The 21,971-nt window shown below is 37.4% G+C and overlaps 1 protein-coding gene across 3 annotated transcripts in view; it reads left to right on the top strand.

Annotated features, from left to right (window-relative positions):
* The window catches only part of LOC117135856 (neurotrimin), a 131,610-nt gene that overhangs the window by 96,415 nt on the left and 13,224 nt on the right, over nt 1–21,971 (top strand). The window lies entirely within an intron of this gene.

Here is a 21,971-nt window from a genome sequence, read left to right as displayed (position 1 = left end):
GCCTTAATTTTAATTTCTAAACCCAAGCCGATGCGGGAAACCGCTGCTTGAAAACACTAATATCTGTTAGGCTTTTTACTAACAATGCGGTTGGAGTATTTTTTTTATATTGTAAACAAATATGTGAGCCAACCACATTTATTAACAACTAATATTTCCACGTCTCCGCTACTGAGTATATATATATATTCAGCTGAAAAAAAAAAATTTTTTTTAATGACAGAATATAACAATTCTTATCTTCATTAAACGTAAACATTTTTATTTTTGATTTTCTAGAAGAATAAATTAATATCATAATAATGAGAAAAAACTCATAAATAGAAAAGAAACGTTTCACTGAAAATAACCAAAAAAAAAAAATGGGATGGTTTAGCGATTCTAGTGAGGCAAAGGACAATACTGCCAACGTAGTTAATAACGTAAAAATTATAGATCACACAGACGATATAAATGCGTTGTGGATCTTATTGCTGATCATTACAATAGTACTACTTCTACAATTTCTGCTTACAATTTATGTTAAGCATAACAAGATCATCAAAAGACGTTATATGAATAGGGCAAATCGTTTAGACCAGATTTAAAAAAATAATATGGATTAGAAGAAAGCTTAATAAAAACTTTTTTTTTTACCGACAAGAATGGAATGGAGCGAAATAGCGATACGAATAGATGAATTTCGCTTCAGGTTCGATAAGTCTTATAAATGTATCAATAGAGACGCAGTAATAAAATCCGAAACTTTGAAAAATCATATAGAGATATTAGTAGGAGAATATAATAATATAGTTACATTAGTAAATAAATATGCAAATAGGCTCACATCTGAACATAATAACAAATGTTTAAGGGTTATAAAATCCCTAAACACAAGATTAAATAACATCAGAAAAAGAAGGCATATTCTGCTAGATGTACCAGAAAGTCTAAGTCAATTGGTTGAATTCAACACAGACCAGTTCAAAGAACTAGACGAATCTGTTCAATCAAGCAGCGCTGAGTCCGATAGTGACATTGAAACGCTAGAAGGAAGCGACCGAATTGAATTTAAATTTGAACCAAAAACAATTTCTGAAATGGCACAGACAGTGATAGAATTTATCAGGCTAGCCACATCTCTGATACCAGAGTTTGATGGTAAACCAGAAAATCTACAAAGTTTTTTGGATGCTCTAGGTCTACTAGATAGCTTAAAGAGCACACATGAAACGACAGCAATAAGCCTAATAAAAACTAAACTTAAAGGCCATGTAAGAAACCTTATAAGTAATGAGCAGACGATTGCTGCAATCATTACCCAACTGTCAAGTGCAGTAAAAGGAGAATCGGTAGAAGTGATATCTGCCAAGCTTCTGAATCTACAACAGAGAAATAAAACGGCTAACCAATACACACAAGAGGTGGAGAAACTGACAAAGGCCCTTGAAGGTGCCTATATCAGTGAAGGTCTCAGCCAATCCTTAGCGAATAAATACAGCACTACAACAGCTGTAAAAGCAATGACACAGAATTGCTCCATTGATAAGGTAAAACTTATCATGCAAGCAGGCACATTCACAAACATGAATGATGCCATCTCCAAATTTGTAAACAGTTGCACAGAGATAACAGGTCAAAGTAACACTGTACTCTATTATCGACGAGGTGCAAATAATTATAATAGAGGCGCCCGGGGTTATAATCGTGGAAGAAATAACTACCACAACAATTACAACCGAGGCAGCAATAACAACAATAATAATAACTATAATAACCGTGGAGGTAGGCGAGGCCAAAACCAAGGGAGAGGCCGCGGAAACTACAACCATGGTAATAATAATAATAGCAGTGTGAGAATCGCGCAAAATACGTCGGAAAACTAACAGAACCCTTTAGGAAACAACCAATAAATGTAAAAGTTCATTCCATCAATTATAGTCTTAATATATTCGTAACCTTCTATAATCATTCAACTGAAAATAAACTAACATTTCTCATAGATACTGGTGCAGATATCTCACTTTTGAAAGTAAATTCTGATAACTTCATAATTCAAAATGAAAAAATAATAAACATCGAAGGCATAGGCCAAGGTGTGATAAAGTCTCAAGGAACAACCTTAATAGAACTCCAATCAACAAAATATATTATTCCACATGAATTTCATTTGGTAAACCCAAATTTTGCAATACCATGTGATGGAATAATAGGCATTGATTTTATAAAGAAATTCAATTGTCAACTAGATTTCAAACCAAGTGAAGACTGGTTTATAATTAGACCCCAAAATTTAAATTATCCAATATATGTTCCGATAACATATAGCGCTGGAAACAATACAGTTCTTCTGCCAGCCAGATCACAAGTTATTCGGAAAATAGACATTAATGTTGTAAATGATTTCATATTTGTTCCTAATCAAGAAATACACAATGGGATTTATGTTGCAAATACAATAGCAGCATCCAAACATGTATACGTTCGATTTCTAAATACAACTAATTTCGACCAAGTGGTCAAAGTAAATAAAATACAATATGAAAATCTAAAGGATTATGACATTCATAATACCGACACTGGAAATAGAAACGAACAAATACTTTCAAAACTAAAGAAAAATTTTCCACACCAATTTAAAAATCAATTAACAGAATTATGCACACAGTATAGTGATGTGTTCGGACTGGAAACCGAACCAATATCAACAAATAATTTTTATAAACAAACATTAAGACTTAAAGACGATGAACCCATTTATATAAAAAACTATAGAAGCCCGCATAGCCAAATTGAGGAAATTCAAAAACAAGTAGAGAAATTAATAAGCGACAAAATCGTCGAACCGTCTGTATCTGAGTATAACAGCCCACTCTTGCTAGTTCCAAAAAAATCATTACCAAATTCACAAGAGAAAAAATGGCGATTAGTAATTGACTATCGTCAAATAAACAAAAAACTTCTTTCTGACAAATTTCCACTCCCTAGAATTGATGACATTTTAGATCAACTAGGTCGAGCTAAATACTTTTCATGCCTTGACTTGATGTCAGGTTTCCACCAAATAGAACTTGAAGAAAACTCTAGGAATATAACATCTTTTTCAACGAGCAATGGCTCATATCGCTTCACGCGATTACCATTTGGTCTTAAAATAGCACCAAATTCATTTCAGAGGATGATGACTATATCATTCTCGGGATTAGAACCCTCTCAGGCATTCCTTTACATGGATGACTTAATGGTGATAGGATGTTCCGAAAAACACATGATTAAAAACTTAACTGACGTTTTTAATGTATGTAGGAAATATAACCTAAAGTTGCATCCAGAAAAATGTTCATTTTTCATGCACGAAGTGACATTCCTAGGTCACAAATGCACAGACAAAGGAGTATTGCCAGATGACAAGAAATATGACGTCATCAAAAATTATCCTGTCCCTCATGATGCGGACAGTGCAAGACGATTTGTAGCATTCTGCAACTATTATCGTCGATTTATAAGGAACTTCGCCGACTATTCACGGCACATAACTAGATTATGTAAAAAGAATGTCCCTTTTGAATGGTCAAGCGAATGCCAGAACGCATTCGAATACCTTAAAGAAAATCTTATGCACCCCACACTATTACAATATCCTGATTTTCGCAAAGAATTTTGCATTATAACGGATGCTAGTAAACAAGCTTGCGGAGCGGTTCTAACTCAGAACCGTAACGGGATTCAGCTCCCAATAGCTTATGCATCACGTTCATTTACAAAAGGAGAAAGCAATAAGAGTACAACGGAACAAGAGCTAGCGGCAATTCATTGGGCAATTACCCATTTTAGACCATACATTTATGGCAAACATTTCACCATTAAAACGGACCACAGACCATTAACGTACCTATTTTCTATGACTAATCCCAGTTCAAAATTAACTCGCATGCGGCTAGAGCTTGAAGAATACGACTTCACAGTAGAATACCTAAGGGGGAAAGATAATTTTGTAGCAGACGCACTCTCACGTATAAATATAAAGGAACTCAAAGACATGCAACATAAAGTCCTGAAAGTCACTACCAGGCAACAAAGTAGACAAGAAAACTGTACAGTAACAAATAAGGAACTATTGCCTAGGCAAAGTATCCAAAATGTATCTAAGCCCAACGTACACGAAGTCATAACAAATGATGAAGTACGAAAAGTAGTGACCTTGCGAATAACTGAATCTATTTGTTTACTAAAACGAGGAAATAAAGTTATTGCAAGAATTGATGTTGACGATTTATATACCAATGGAATTTTTGATTTAGGTCAGTTCTTCCAAAGGCTTGAAATGCAAGCCGGTATACTAAAAATCAGCCAACTCAAATTGGCACCGAGTGAAAAAATCTTTGAAACCATTTCAATAGATAATTTCAAAAATATGGGCAATATAAAATTGAAATCATTAAGAGTAGCGCTACTCCAGCCGGTGACCATTATAAAAACTGAAAAAGAGATACAATCGATACTGTCTACATATCATGACGATCCAATTCAAGGAGGTCATACAGGCATTACAAGAACGCTAGCGAAAATAAAAAGACACTATTATTGGAAAAATATGACTCGTCATATAAAAGAGTACATACGTAGATGTCATAAATGCCAAATGTCAAAAACAACGACACATACAAAGACCCCAATGACTCACACAGAAACCCCAACAAATGCTTTTGATATAGTGATAGTGGACACAGTTGGTCCACTACCGAAATCAGAATATGGCAACGAATACATCGTCACACTAATATGTGATTTGACGAAGTATCTAGTAACCATACCTGTTGCAAATAAGAGCGCAAATACTGTCGCAAAAGCTATATTCGAAAATTTTATACTAAAGTACGGTCCAATGAAGACGTTCATTTCGGACATGGGTACCGAGTATGAAAACAATGTAATTCAAGATATGTGTAAATATATGAAGATTGAAAATCTTACATCCACTGCATATCACCACCAGACTTTAGGGACAATCGAACGAAGTCATAGAACATTCAATGAATACATTCGTTCATACATCTCTGCAGATAAAACTGATTGGGACGTTTGGATACAATACTTTACATATTGTTTCAACACAACACCATCAGTCATGCATAATTACTGTCCATATGAACTAGTCTTTGGAAGATTACCAAGGCAGTTCGCAAATTTTAATAAAACAGATAGAATAGAACCACTGTATAATATAGAAGATTACTCAAAGGAAATAAAATTTAGATTAGAAATAGCATATAAAAGAGCTAGACTTTTGTTAGAAAAAGCTAAGTCTTATAGAAAACAACTTTATGATAAGAAAACTTCAGATTTTCAATTAAAAATAGGAGATAAAGTTATACTAAGGAACGAATCGGGTCATAAGTTAGATCCAGTATATCTAGGCCCTTATACTGTAGAAACCATAGAAGACAGAGATAACATAGTAATTAGAGATACAAAACAAAAGAAGCAAAAAGTACATAAGGATAGACTAAAAATATATAATCAATGAAACGTTTCATTTCACTTAAGAAAAGGTCTGATCAACCTCAAAACAAAAAAAAAAATAAATAAATAAAAAAAAAATAATAAAAAAAAAATTTAATTATTTTTCCTTCTAAGAAAGTTAAACATAAATCCAAAAATATCATAATTCAACATACATTTTTTGTATTATTCTGTCATTATACAAAAATGCTTTGAGACAAAACATTGCTAATAATTAATAAGAAAAATCAATATCATTTAAAAAAAAAAAAATTTTTTCCTTTCTAAACACAATATTAATATTGATAACTAAATGACTACATATATTACGTCATTTCTTTAAAAAGGGAGGTGTAGCATATTGGACTAATCTACCCTAAAAATACAATAAATGATTGGGTATAACTTAGCGTCAATACATTGTGACACTTTGTCATAATAAATATAAATATACAGATATACAAAAAGACCACCAAAAACTACGTAAGCACTCCAGCGCCCCAGTAATACGATCTAACGCTTATACATAAGCCGATCGCGGAGCGTGGGAATGCTGAGCATGCACTTTGCAGCTCAAGTGGTCAATGCCTTCTGCATACATATGTATATGTATAAATATAAGTAAGAATACATAGATATAAGCAATGTATGTGCGGGTTAGCTGAACCCAACTTCAGCACACTTTGATTATTCAAATAAAGAACCTCGAACAGAGCAGAAGCAAAGCTCTTCTTTTATTTACAATACAAAATAGCACCCCTGCAAATAGCACCATTCCATATGTTTCAGCTCCCTGATGTAACTCTCCATAGCCCAGAATGCACTAGAACACTTATAATTTGGAAGTTCCATGATTCATAATTTGTTTCGTCCAGTTTCTCAATCTGATACAACGAATTCATCTTGCTATTTATTAATCTCCGGAGCCGCACACACGATCACACACTTTAAAAAACGTTTACTTATATAAGTTAATAATTACAGTTAATTTGTTTTAATTTTGTAGATCGCAAGCAACCGATTATTGTAATTGATCATTTGAAACTAAAACTAACATACAAAAATGTTTCCCTAAGTCCCTAGCAATCAAGTGGTGGCATCAGCAGCGGCGCAGCGGAGAAGTGCTGATGTCGCACTTTAACCGTTCGTTGGCGTTGATGGCAGCGGAGACTATTCAGACCTCTGGTCAGCATTTTGGGCACTTGTGTTTACCCAGAAACAATATTGGAACACAAGATGTGGGACAATCGCTTCTAGGGCAATAACTTATATTAAAAGGTTGTTGATATATGGGACCAGTTGGTACCCGTTATGTGTGCCTACCACATCACCCTCTTTTATTTTAATTCTTCTTTTATTTTTCCTCTTTGCTCTAAACCAAACAGCACTTGGCTTGATACTGCGGTGTTGTGTATTATTTAATACGTGCTCTATTACTGTGTCCCAATATATACCTTTCTCCGGTTCTACCAATTTCGCTATCATTGGACCCAGATTTCTATTGACTCTTTCAACCTCTCCGTTCGGCTGGGGTGATCCAGTCGCAACCTTTATTTGCTTAACATCGAACTCTAACAAGAAATCCTCAAGCTCATTGGATGTAAAATAACTTTCCGGATCTGTAATTATGCATTAGCTTGAAGCTCTAAAATAGTCCTGCAGGGCTGTAATGACCTCCCTTGTATTAGTGGTCTTTGTAGCATATAAGCGAACGAAGTTTGTAAAACCCTCTATGACAACAAAAATATGTTTTTTTGATCTACCTGAGTCAACTGTTTTTTCCCTGCCCGTCTTAGGGTAGAACGTAACACATTTTAAGCAATTTTCTTTATGGTTTAAACATTTGTCTTTGGCATTGGGAAACTTTATTAGATTTACAAATGACCTCTAACATTTTGTCTCTACATATGTGTCCAACCTCATTGTGATACTTATCTTATATAGAATACGATCTTCCATGTCTGTGGGAACATAAAATAATAATCTGCCATCGTTAAATTTTCTGTAACCTTCTCGGTGTATAAGCTCATAGTCGTAGTTCTGGAGCTCTAACGCCCATATAGCTATTCGCGGATTGAGTTCAATCTTATTAAGCGTTAAAGTAAGAGCGTTACAATCAGTAATGATTTTAAAGCGTTTGCCATTCAAGTATATTTTAAATCATCGCAACGCGTGAATAATTGCCATTGTTTCGAGTCCAAAACTGTGATATTTTGCCTCAGCTTCGAAAAATACATAATGGGGTGTCATTTTCCGTGCTCTTTCTTTTGGCATAATACAGCTGCGAAACCAAAGGCACTTGCATCACAGTGCAGTTCTATTTCGTCTTTGAAATTATAAATGGCTAAAACTTGTCTCCAAATTTCAATTTTTCATCTTTTCTCAACAGATCATATAATGGTTTCGCAAATGTTAAAAATTCTTTTATGAATCTACGGAAGTATGAGCATAAACCTTTGAAACTTTGAAAGGATTGTATCTTGACTGGAACTGGAAAATTTTGAATGGGATATATCCCTTTATCAGCAGCCTTAATGCCTTCGCCATTTATAATGAATCCTAAATATTTAATATTTGTCTGAAAGAACTCACATTTATCCATTCTTATTCCAATTTGTTTTGAGCTAATATGAGAAAAATTTCCTTTAAATGTTTAAATGTACTCAGTTTCCTTGCTGGCGATCATGATGTCGTCCATGTAAGCAATGACTTTGTTATCCCTTATCAGATCCTCGAAAATTTGGTTTACAAACCTTTGAAACACCGCTGCCGCAGTTTTTAGGTCCATTGGCATTCTGAGAAATTGCCCTAACGGTGTAACAAATGACGATTTCTTATCAACAAATACAGGAAAATAAATTTTATAAATTAGGCCTCGAAAAGACTTTCTTTTTGACCAGCTTGTCTAAAAGGTCATCGAGAAGTGGTATCGGATAAATGTCTTTAATTAACACCTGGTTTAGTTTCCTGAAGTCTATGCGTAGCCGTATGTCTCCTGTTTGACCAAAACGATTGGTGCTGAAGCATATTCTGATTCGCTAGGTTGCATAATTCCTTATTTTAAATATTCATTTAGCTATTTTCGTAATTTTTCTTTCTCCGAGTAGGCGAGTCTTTTTTTTCTTTTTTTTTTTTTTTGGAAACTTTATTAATTGGAATTAAACAAGTTTAATTAAGTTATTCTAACAATATTTATATAATTATAATAATCTCGATAGGAGATCATGTGGGTGGAATCTTTTTAGCCTTCTTTTTTTCGGGGGATGGATAAGCCTTCTCGCCAGGGTATTGGGGTGGGAACCTAGTCGCCGCATATAACTTTCCGCATGGGTCCTCAATACATCGCCTATCTTTGGAATATTAAGATCTCTTTCTATATCTCTGGCGATAAGAGCCGATCTTTCTTCGGCGATAAGAGCCACGACATTTTTGCAGCCTTTGAAAGTACTGCTTGCTTGATCATAGTCGTATGTCTTTGAAACGTTAGTCCTCTGTCCAAAATCACACCGAGGTATTTGTAGAAGGTCTCGTGTCGAAGTGTGGAGCCGAGCATGGAAATTCCAGTGCAGTTCAACGGCCTTTTTGTGAATGTGATGCAAGCACATTTTCTACAATTAATGCCGATATTCCATTCCGTTGCCCACTTCTCGAAGGCCGTCACATATTCCTCTAGGCCCCTGGTTGCATCACTTATGCTTGTACTCCTGACCATTACCGCGGTGTCATCTGCGTAGGTTGCAATAAGAACGTTTTCGTATTCAACTTCTGTACAGCACCAGGAATCCGGCATATCAGAAGTATACAACGAATAAAGAGTCGGGCCTAAAACACTGCCTGCTGAGATTGTACGCGTAGACGATTTGTCGCCATCGACAACCACACTGAACTGTCTGTTCGATAGAAAGCTTTTTATAAGGAGAAATAGCTGTGGCGTCAAAATGGTCTTAAGCTTACTTAGAAGACCATCATGCCAAACTCTATCAAAGGCTTGTTGTATATCCATGAATACAACTGTTGTATACATCTTGTCCTCCATTGCCTCCAAAGCAAAGTTTGTCACTCGGTGTAGCTGCTCTGGAGTGCCATGACTTTTTCGGAAACCGAACTGCCACTTTGGAATAGCTTGGCTCACGCTTGGAAGTTTGAGGATGCGTTCTAATATTACCCTTTCTAACATTTTCCCTAGCGCGGGTAGAAGACTAATGGGCCTATATGCATCTACTTCAGTGGGTTGCTTTCCAGGCTTCGGAATCATCGTTATGATTGCTGATTTCCATTTGCTTGGAAAGTGTCCCAGCCTAGGGCGCTATTGAACAATAGGACTAAGAAAAGTACAGCTTTGATGGGAAGGAGTTTGAGCGTCCTGTTATCTAGGAGGTCCTCACCAGGCGATTTTAAGGTTCCAAAGTAACAGGGTTTGTGGGAAGGGCCATTTGAAAAGGTTGGTCCAAGAGTGTTTTCACCCTGTTTCGGTGTTCTGCCGGAGTAAGATTCAATGGCTTAAATCTATCCTCTAAGCTGTTTGTAAAGATATCGGCCTTTTCCTGACTGGAGCCGCACCAACCACCAGCTGGATTTCTGATGGGAGCTTTTGGAATAACTTGTATTTTAAGGTTATTCATGAGTTTCCACAGCGAGTAGTTAGTCGATGCATCAGGACTTGCATTTTCCAGCATTCGGTCAAAGTGGTCTTGTTTGTTTTTCACCAGAACTTTGTTAAGATGATTTGACAATCTTTTGTAAATGTTGTGAGCGCGTGCGTCTCCTGTTCTGGAAAATTCTCGTCTAGCTCTTCGTTTGAGATGTATGAGAACTGAAGCGTTTTGTGGAAGTACACTGCGTCTACTCTGGGTAGGAGAATTTCTGCTTCCTGGTGTAGCAAGTGTCGCAGCTACGTGAATTTTGTCCATGAACATCACTATAGCATCTTCGATGTCTTCTGGATAATTTATGTCCATGTTTAGGTTAATGCTTCTGTCTAGGACATTCCTAAATGTTTCGACAGAGGAGCCGGGAGCTAGTAAGGATTTCTTTCTGGATTTATATTGGGGAGTGTGGCTTAATGTTGCTACTATAGGTAGGTGATCAGAAGATAGATCGTATTTTGTTTCAATTGAAAGTTTATTTATTGGCACCCTATTTACGATAAAAAAGTCCAAAGCTGTTGGCGTCAGTCTAGTGTTAGATGAGTAAAAGGAAGGTTTACCTGTAGCTAGAACTTCGCTAGAACTAGTTATGATGGCCTCTTGTAGTCGTTTTCCTCGACTGCATGCCCTTAGGTTGCTCCACCATTGGTGCTTAGCATTGTAATCCCCTCCTGCTATACACTTGGGGCCTAATGTGAACAGTAGCTGATCAAAGTCGTTTTTAGTCCAACGCTTATTTGGAGGAAGATACAGAGAAGCTATTTTGATAATACCACCACATTGAGACTGGTGACTTGTAAATCAGTGCGCATTGTTGATTTATTTTGACTATGGCGAATATGAGCTTTGATGAAGATTGCAGAACCGTCTTTTGCGGGGTTACTTGGATGATTGGCATAATATTGTTCATAGCCAGGAGTGTATACTTTTAGTCCAGGGCGCATATGAGTTTCAGTAATTAGCATGATGTCTATAGAGTGGGCAATAAGAAAAAGTCGAAGTTCTTCATTCTTCTGTACTAATCCTCTTGCGTTCCACAATCCGATTTTTAAGTTTAAGACAATCATTTTTTAGAAATCAGAACGTGGACTAGGTCACGAAAAGCTTTGTTGGACTCAATTGTTTCCATGACTAATTTAAAAAGTTGATCCAATCTGGCGTTAATGTCCAAGATTGCCTTCTCGAGAGTGGCAAGGTTCCTGTTAGAGTTGTATTGCTCCCCAATATTAAGATTGATTGTGTTCTTAGCAGGAACGCTGTAGTTGTTTTCAGCTTTAGTTCTTGTTATATCAGCATAGAAGACTCCATTTCTGACAGCTGACGACGACGCGTATTGTACATGGCGGATTTCATTATTTCTGTTAATGGTGTAGTTGGGTGGTCTAGGCCCTGGCTTTAGTTTTTTCTTCTTTTCTATTCTATTCTGACTTTGCAGCCTGTAAAACTGGCAGGGTGATTCTCCATGCAGTTTGCACATACGTATTGATTGTTTAGGTGTGTCTCACATGATTTAGAACCGGTAGGATGCTCACCCGCACAATTCCCGAAGACTGGGCTTAAATGACAGCGATTGCGGGTGTGGCCAAAATTTTGGCAATTGTAACATTGAGCTATGTCCTTGTTGCGAGTAGCCTTCGCAACTGTAACCCTGTGCCTTCCAATATGGCTTACTTTTAGAGACTCGGCCACATTCGGAGTCGGCTTAAGATTTACAAAGAACAGATTTTATCTAGTTTGTGCGATAATGGCTTCTTCGTCGTCATTTCCATCAGCCAAGATTTTATTCCAGCCAGGCTTCCTTGGGGAGTAGATGTTCAGTACAACGAAGCCTTTTTCTGTGAAGCAGCGCTCTATTTCTTCTCTTGGGACAGTTGAGTGTATGTTCTTCAGCACCAGCCTATATGGTTTTTCCTCACGTAGTTGATGATGCCAAAACTGGCAATTCAGGGCAGTCAAATTACGAACCACACTTCTGAATGACGTTGCATCTGCTGTGTAGATTCAAGAAATCCTGCTCTGGAAGTACTTATGTCATATTTATCTTCAGAGATTACCTGGTTGAGGGTGCTTTCTAGCTTACTGATACTGTTAACATTAGGAACACATATTGGAGGAGGTTTTGGAGCTGCCGTTTGACGCGGCTGGTCAATATTTGAGTTGTCAGCGCTAAATTCAATTGATTCCTCATCAGTTTCCATATCTTGGGTAAGGCTTATTTCTTAACCTAAAGGTACGAAACGGTTGTTGCACAGACTAGTTGAGGGCGAAGCTTGTTTTGTTTTTCGCACGAAGCTTGTTTGTTTTGTAGACGCACGGGAAATGGTTTCTTTGCTTTTTCAATATTGTAGGATCATTTCCAGAATCGGTAGGGTTCCGCTTCCTGCGTCCAGAAGGGGGGATGGTCTGAAACGAGCACCCCAGACGGGGCAGCAGTACTTGTCGAAGCTCCCACAGTGTACGTTGTTTTTGTTGAACAAACAAGGGAAGTGGTAACTGTATTAGTTACTGTTGAAGCAGAGCTGGTTTTACCAAAACTTCCTTGTGAAAGGCCAAAAGAATCGTATTGCCTTGAGGCAATCATGGCTCGTTCTCTGCTTGAGTATGTCCAGCTATTTTCTTCATCATCTCGAATCAGTTCAGCTCTTCCGAGACCGGTGGACTAGAAGGTGTGTTTTTATCCATTTAATAAATAACTAAATTTTCAACTCGGAAAAAAATAGAAATCATTTTCTTATCTCACGCCGGCCTGTGCGTTAACAAGTGAGAGACAAGTCACCAGCATCCGATTGCTGACATACATATACAATCCCATGCTCAGACTGGAATACTTCCCGAGTCAATGGAAATGCGCGAAAATTATAATGATTTGATTTTTGAGTTTGCTTTTTGAAGTATCTGCAATTTGAAGCATATGCATCCAGCCGTCGTCCAAATTATAAAACTTGCCAATGTTCTGAAGCTGTGTGACCCATTTACGCGCAAATAAATTGCCCTAGTACTCCATTCTGACCTTTTTTGCCAAGGCTAGAGATGCTGCTGGAGATTCAAGAAGTTTTTTTACGCTTGTTTTCTGGTGTTGATCATCACTGACAGCAGTCTCTTTCCTAGCACTGGTATGTTCCTCACCAGTGCTATCATAGGTGATGTTTATTTTGGTGCTGTTAACTTTAACATTGGTGCTTCTAGAGTACGTCAAAATGTGCAAGAGTCTTCAATGTTATTTTCGAAGACGTCTGTGGCGAACACGCAAAGAGTTGTTCGATTCGTTGGTTCCTGCGTAAATTTTCTGCAATACGGCCACGCTTGCGTTTATCTCGTCCAGAACAAGAACCACCTGCAGGGCGGCTCCGGTGATAACTGATCCCGATAAAGCTCACCTAAAGTTTGTAAACTATGCTACTGCATGGTACAATGGGCCTTTAGAGTATCCATCATATCACAATATGGAATTCAAATGGTATTGCTGCATATGCAACACACATTTACAAGTTTATAGTACCTAAAGACTGAACAGTCCCTTGCCCTTTTCCTGATATACTAGTTGTGTTCAGTGAATTTAAATCATTTACGTTACTTGTTCTACATTTAAGCAGGAAATTTTTGCTTCTGTATCTACTGAAAGAGTTACCAATTAATTTTTACTTATATTCTTTAATTGGATGAAAATGCTAAAATTGAGATTAATTTTATACAGCCTTACTGTTGATTGTTGCTCAAGGGGGATGTTCGATTTCCGTCTGTATGTTCTTTACATTACTATAATAAACTCCTCGGCTCTATAATTATTATTATTATAGTTATTATAATAACCTCAGCCATTACTTCTGTTTTCGTAGTTTCCTCGGTTATTATTTCCTCGAACGTGTCCTCTATTATTGAAGAATAATACACTATTCAAGTGGCCGGTCAATTCGGTAAAGAAGTGTACATATTTTTCAATCACACTATTCATGCTTCCAGTATGGCCTTAAGCTTATCGTGCTCGCAATTCTTTGTCATTGCAGAGATCGCTTCCTTTTTAGCGAATTTATCTGCATTGTCAAAATCTAGACCATCATCTATATAGGCTGCTTCAAGCGAAATACGTAGGTTTTTGCACTGCAGTTTTGCCGCGCTGCTGTGTAGTAAGCAGCTTAGCCTTAATGACATTAAGCGATTCTCCTTCAACTAGTGCCTTTAATACACGTATTTTACCGATAATTGTCCATTGATTTATAACGTAAAATGACCAATTATATTTGTCTTGATTTCCTCTACTGTTCCAAACTGAGTTTTTGTGGACGAAATTTGTCGCACATTCCCTTGAGGTTTCAGCTGATTCGGTCATTGTGTTTCGAATTTCTACTGTATTGGAATCTGAGCTGTTACGCTTTAACAATTTTGGTAAAGTTATTACCGCTGGGATAGAAAGATCGTAAAGATCTTCTTTTTGATGTCTAAATCAGAGTCCGTTATGCTTTCAATATCATCACTTACTTCAACAAATACAGGTGTGTTGAGTATCACAGGGATTTTTAAATTCAAATTTTGCCGTGTTTTTATATTCAGCAAGTTCTCACGGAACCTGTTTAAAAATTTCACGGCTCGCGTTAGATGTCTTTTTGTTAGTCTTTCCCTTGCTATGTGATTTCTTCTTTCGTGTGCTTCGTTAAAGAATTCGACCAATATTTGTGCATGTTTATGCAGAGTCCCTTGTTGCACTTCCCGATTCTGGCCTATGCACTTGGACGACTTACCGAAAGTCGTTTTTATTTCTCCAAGTTTGTTTAGTATATTTTGCCAGTCCATTTCTTTATTAACATAGATGTATCTATGCAGGAGAACATTAAATCTCATTCTTTCTCCTAGATAGCTATTTTATTCAACTACTTGTTCATTATTACATAAGGTAAAATTGATTATACCTTAGCATTACCGAGTTTCGAGTAATTAGTCAACGACCAAGTCAAACTTGTTTATATTTTTGCAATTTTGCAATTTTATTTTTAAATTTTATCCAAATGATTCGCTCTTCTTATATAACCTAATTTTAAAAGTTTATTGTGCTTAACATATAGCGTTAATATGACCGAGCGACTGTTACAATTGTTAATATGTATTAAAAGAAGCACCACTGTGGCTGAATTTTTTGCGCTTTTGGTTTTTTTTATACATATATATGCATATAAATGATCAACAGGACTACACAACTGATCAGCTGTCAATCGCAGCAAATCCACATATGCTGCTAAGATCGGCAGCTAAAAAAGATTCGGAGCAATCCGATCAATCAGCTGTGGATGGACCCCACCTTGTGATTGCTAAAAATTCCGAATTGTCTGCACTGGTTTCTCAACCAGTGATTCCATCTGTCTCGATTAGTTTACCACCACAAGGGAACATTGAGTCCGGACTACCGGCACAAGTTGGCGCTTCAGAAATACAATCTGCAGGGCCAAAACCCCTCGCGGTGGTTCCACTAAAGAAACAAATTTTTGTTTCTCGGCGTTCCCCTGATCAAACATCGTCGGATGTATTGTCTTATATACAAGACAAAACAAAAGCCGATAATATAAAAGTGGAAAAATTTAATTTCGCTTATGCTAGGGACATATCATCTTTCAAGATAACTGTCCCAAACGAGCTCTTTTCGACCATATGTTCGGGTGATTTTTGGCCGGATAGTATGGTGGTAAAAGAGTTTGAAGCTAAGACCAAAAATAAGAAAAAGGTGCCCGTGGGAATTAAACTTCCCTCACGTGGCCAGACCACTGCACCATCCGCCTCTTCATCTTCTTCCTCTTCAAAAAACTAACTACAAAACTTACTATCTCCTATCAAAATGTTAGAGACTTGCGTAGCAAATTAATCAAATTGTATTGTGATAGTCTTTCATTTACATCCCATATTATAGTGCTCACCGAGACTTGGTTAAAGCCGGAGATACTCAACTCCGAAGTCTTCCCAGGTATGTACACTATATATAGGTTTGACCGTCCCTCCAGACGGGGAGGTGGAGTCTTAATTGCGGTTAGATCTACCCTCGCGTCGGAGGAGTTACTTTTGGACGATTCCCGTAACTCGGAATTCGAATGTGTAAAGCTGTCTTTTTCCGACAGATCAGTTTATATTACGTGCTCCTATATTCCGCCATCTTCTGAATTCCCAGAATATCAGAATCATCTGTCCGCTATCCAGTCCATCTTGAATAAACTTTCTGACAGGGACCAATTGGTAGTTCTAGGTGATTTTAATATACCTGGCACAATATGGTCCCCAGAAAAACAATCGAATATCCTTCTTGCTTAACTTATCGCTGTCGCAAGTTAATTATATTCCAAATTCTCTTGGTCGACTTTTGGATCTATGTTTTGTAACAAGTCCTGAAAGTGTGTTTCTGTCCAGGGTAGTACCTCTTACTCAACCTGAAGATCAATATCATCCTACTCGAGGTGGAAATCGACTTAGGTACGGTATTAAAAGTAAATTTAGAGAAGTCAACAAAGCGAATTCCCTGTTTTCGCAAGGCAAATTTTCTGAGGCTAAACAATTTTATAGCTGGATTTAATTGGTCCGATCTTTACTCCTGCAACATAATGGCGGATGCGATTAATATGCTTTATACCGCAATTAAATCATTTTTTGTTCCGATGTACTATCCGTCAATCTCTAAACCTCCTTGGTATAATAAAGAGTTGACACACCTAAGAAATGTAAAGTCCAGACTCTATATGAAATTTAAAAATACCGGTTCTCAGACCATCCTTTGTAAATATTTAAGCGCTCGGTTAAACTTTACCGTGCTTAATGCTCAGTGCTACAAAAATTATTTAAACCGTTGTAAGTTCCAGTTTGCACAGGATCCGAAACAGTTTTATAATTTCGTTAGCACTAAGCGAAAAACAAGTTCTTACCCTTCCTCGCTATTCTTTGAAAACACTACGGTTACATCGGATCAGGCAATAGCCGATCTATTCGCCAAGTTTTTTCAAACAACATATTCAACTTTACCTCATTCCGAACAGCCATACTCTTATGCGGTATCTAAGTCGAATTTAATATTTTGCCCCACTATAAACGAAAGCTCACTGCTTAACGATCTTCAGCGTGTTAAACCGGTCTATTCGCCAGGTCCCGATGGAATCCTTGGCTGTGTGCTCAGATTCTGTGCGGAAGCCTTGTGCAAGCCTCTACTGAAACTGTTTACCTTATCTTTGGAATCTTCACAATTCCCTCATATATGGAAGGAGTCCTTTGTGATTCCTCTTCATAAAAAAGGTAGCAAACTGGATGTAACCAATTACAGAGGAATCTCTAAATTGTCAGCCAAAATTGTCGGCTATCCCAAAACTTTTTAAAAATGTTATCACTCACCTTTGTAGATCAATCATATCACCGTGTCAGCACGGTTTTATGAAACGCAGATCAACAACCATTAACCTCTTGGAGTTAACTTTATTCGTAATACAGGGTTTCAAAAATAATCTTCAAACAGATGTCATCTACACTGACTTTAGTAAAGCATTTGACTCTGTTAATCATCACCTTCTAGTAAGGAAACTTGATCTATTAGGTTTCCCTGTTGATATTCTAAAGCTATCTGAATGGCAGGACGCAAAAAGTCCTCTTTAAAAATTATCTGTCTTGTATTCTCCGAGTCACATCCGGTGTCCCAAAGGGAGCCACCTTGGTCCGCTATTTTTTACCTTATTCGCGTGTACTAATGTACGCAAACGATGTTAAATTATGCTTCCAGCACAAGGACACTTCGCGCCTTTTAGACTTACAATCCGATCTAGACAGCTTTCAAATATGGTGCTGTGATAACGTATTAAATTTAAATGGCTCCAAGTTTAAAGTTATGACCTTTTGTGGTGCCAACCCAATACGCACGACTTACACTCTAAGAGGGTGCCCTTTGGACAGAATAACACGAGTTGATGATCTTGGTGGATCTTCTGGACCCTAAACTAAAATTTTCTGACCATATTTCGTCTATTGTCAATAAGGCCAGGGGTGTGCTTTTTTAATTTATTTTTTTTTATAAAAAGGTGGTCTAAGGAATTTGATGACCCTTACTTGACTAAATCCTTATTTATTTCGTTAGTCCGTCCGATTCTCGAGTACGGATCACCTGTTTGGAGTCCACAATACGCAGTCCACTCGGACCGCATTGAATCGGTCCAAAAAAACTTCTTACTTTTTGCTTTGCGGCGCCTAAATTGGGATGCAAACCATATATTACCCCCTTATTCCAGTAGACTACTTTTAATTAATTTACCATCCCTAGCTAACCGTAGAACTATGCTTGGAACAGTTTTTATTTGTAAACTTATTCGTGGGGATGTTGAGAGTCCCGACTTGATTAGTCGGCTTAACTTCTCGGTTCCAAGTAGATTCACTAGAAACTATATACCCCTTATCTTAAATCATTGTAGATCTAATTATGAGTTGCATGACCCTTACAGAGTTTTATGTTCTGACTATAATAGACTTTATCCTATTATCTGTAATCTTGACTCTCTGCCGCTATTAAAACAATCGATTTTATCTTTTCTATTACATAATTAGATCCTACTAACACTAATATTTAACATATGGTAGTTATTCCTCATTATATTCATTTCCTCGTTCCTATTCTATTTTTTATATCGCGTCTATATCTTCTCGCGAATCGAGCCGTACGATACACGGCAGCGCCCCTCGGTCGGTTGGGCGGGAGGTGTGGCCGTGGGACCCGTGCGAAAAAAAAAAATAAAAAATAAAAAATAAAAAAAAAAAATAAAAATTTTTGATTTATATCCATTTAGTTTTATTTCCTGTTTTTCTTGTTGTAACTATTAAACTTGTTTTATTTTTCGTTTTTCGAACCCCCTATTTCGGTTCATTGAATTAGTTATCGATTTTACACATTAAAAGTAACTTTTTGTTTCCATATTATTTTTCGTGTTGCAGTGTCGGCACGTGGAATATCAACGCACACTGTCCATCGGTTCAGGGCAATCAGCTGGACAGTTTTTTTTCAGTTGTGGTATCACCTTTGGAGATTGAGGTTTTATTATTTATTCTTGTCTTAAGACATTTATATCAATTTGTGGGCTTTATTTCGCTTGGAGTATTGTTAAAATTGTCCAGCTCTGCTTGTAGTTTGCAGGCGGTTGACCAATTTTGTGGATTTTCTTGTGAATACAGTAGCCTCTACAAATGAGCTATTTATTTTTGGATTCATTTTGCCAATTTTACAATTTTCTAACTCTACTTATTTCGATTTTTCCTTAGGCTTTCCATCCTTTCTTCTTGCTCTTTTTTCTTAATTTTTCTTGTTTGCCCTCTGGTTATTGTTGCTTTTACATACCACGCATCCTGTTATAATCGATGGCTGCTGCTAATATCTCTTATCACACAGCTGGAGTGATGTTGGTGCTAAGGCCGTTCTATGTTTTTTTTTGGGCTACTGAAGGTAGCTGGTGTTGTCGGGTAGTTATCGTTAAAGTTTCCTCTGATAGTACAAACACAAAAAATTCGCTGAGCAGCGGTCAAAATCCATTCTCTCTTCCCAGCTTCCGATCCATTTTCAATGTTTGAATGTGAATTCATAAACATTTCCAAGTAATAATCAGATAGTCCGTTTTTTTTTTAACTGCGCACCACTTGCTCCAGGAACTCGAGAAGTTTTTCTTCTCCGTTAGTGGAAGGACCATTCCGTGACTTGTTTTGCGACTTTCGGACATGGCCTTCTCTCCCTGCTCGACTCTTTTCTTTTTTCGAGGCCGACGATTCAATAACTGCTGTTGCCAGTAGGTCGACTACTGCATATAAAGACTCAGATGCAGTCACGCCCCAAAAGATGATGTTCTGAAGTTCATAGTCTGTAATGACTCTACAATCATTTCTACATTTCGGCTTAAAATACAAATTTGAATATCCGCCACGTTGAATACCACACGGTACCTTTGTAGTCATACAAACGCTCTTGAAAACCGCGTGGTGCGGGAGATAGAAATTTACTGTGTCCGTATTTGGATGTGTTGATGTGCTCAGAATCCTTTAAGGGTAGGGATACTACATATTTCCCGTCAAGAGATCTGGTGGTCGTTCGAAAGAAGTTTCAAAACTATCTTGCAAACAATGGATTGAGCTTCGCCGCTGGGTTTTGCGTTTAAGTAAAATAATTTTTCCACTGGAGTTAGCAGAGAATTGTTAACTTAGATAGCTGTAAATGGGTCACGAAAGGTGGGCTATCGAAGATTTCCGTGTTGCATATCGGAAGACTGTAGCACTTTGAGAACGTCTCAACGGATGGATTTGCCCTTGCCTGAGAACTGGGAGCGGACAGACGGTCAATATACTGATTTAACTGGGTAGCACATCTTTTGTAAACCGATTAACTTATACGATTAACTTACTTAGATAAACTTATGCTTATACCTATCTGAAGCAGCGAAAGGCTTCCGCTTATCTTGAAACTGTTCCCAAAGAAAATGAAATGTCGAATGGAAATGAAAATAGATATGGCAGTCGGGTACCGGGTTACACAAGGGAAATGTCGTCGAATATGTGTATGTACTTAGCTGTCGTGAACTATTCCTCGAAGATCCGGCTCAAGGAACGACAAAATGTAGCCTTGGACTCCGAATGTGATTTGGTGGTGCCGAGTGATTGCCCCAAGTGAACAGTGAACAATGAACAGTAAAAACGACGGAGGTTCTGCGGGTAAATGAAAATCCGATAATCCAGTTTATGGGGAAAGGTACAGTTTGTAGTGTATGCGGTTTCTTATTTTATAACCACTTTACTCCAGTACGGTTATAAAGAATAGCAGCCAAATCATTGTAACACTTTTGGAATGCGCATATAAACGCTGGACTTCAATTCAAATGTTATATGATCCTTGATTTCCATATGGTAACATGAATATGCCTACCTTAGCATACTCAACAACATGTTTGTAAGTAATATACACCGCAGCCGTTTTTCTGCTGTCCTCAGCAGTAGCTCAGCCCTTCGATTTATGGCTATGTTTTAAGCATTCAATAAAAATCTAAAGCAGTGACCAGTAAGTCGCTATCTAATAATAATGAACCAACAAGTACAAAATCTTTGGATTATTATGAAACTGGTAAAACAATACAAGGCAACACAAAAGAGAATTTGAGTTCCTGAATAAATTATATAATCAGTGTATGTTGAAAACGGGCTTAAGACGAACCCGTACGCATTCTGCTGCTCTATTAATTAAAAAAATCATCATCAATACCTACAGCCTTGACATATGGGAACATTTCAGCCAACTCTGTAACATCCTAACTTTGAGTCGACTTTTTCCCGGAGTGCCCAACTAGTGCAAAGTGCAAAGTTTTGCCGCTAAGGGTGCTGCTCTCTTCCTCAAATAAATATAATTTGAGTCGCTTGCCAAAAGCTGAATATATATCTAGCGTTGATCTGAAGGACGCGTATTGGCAGGTGCCTTTGGAGGTCTCCCCTCGAGAAGATGGCCTTCACAGTCCTTTTGAACCAACTTAAGGTAATGCCATTGCCATGGCTGTGCAATGGTACAAGTACGACGACTTAGTAAATGGACAAAGCGTGCCTTCTCATTTCAGAAATGAGGGGTTCAATTACTTAGATGATTTGCTAGTGATTTCTCTGAGCTTGGAGGGCGATTTTGACGTAGTTATTGAATTATATAAGTTAATTCCAAAGGAGTTTCAATTAAATAAAAAAATATTTTTTTATTTGTGTTAGGACCGTAAGGTCTTTATTAATTGATTGCAAAAACAGAACTGATTTTAGTTTGACAAATTTGTCCCTACCTAACTTCGCCTACCCACCTATTCTGCCGGCGTCGGTGCTGCGCTGCTTTGA

Source organism: Drosophila mauritiana, chromosome 2R (genome assembly GCF_004382145.1).
Source record: "Drosophila mauritiana strain mau12 chromosome 2R, ASM438214v1, whole genome shotgun sequence".
In the NCBI taxonomy this organism is placed as follows: Eukaryota; Metazoa; Arthropoda; class Insecta; order Diptera; family Drosophilidae; genus Drosophila; species Drosophila mauritiana.
Note: the sequence above shows the minus strand (reverse complement) of the source record. Positions and strands in the feature narration are given on the sequence as shown.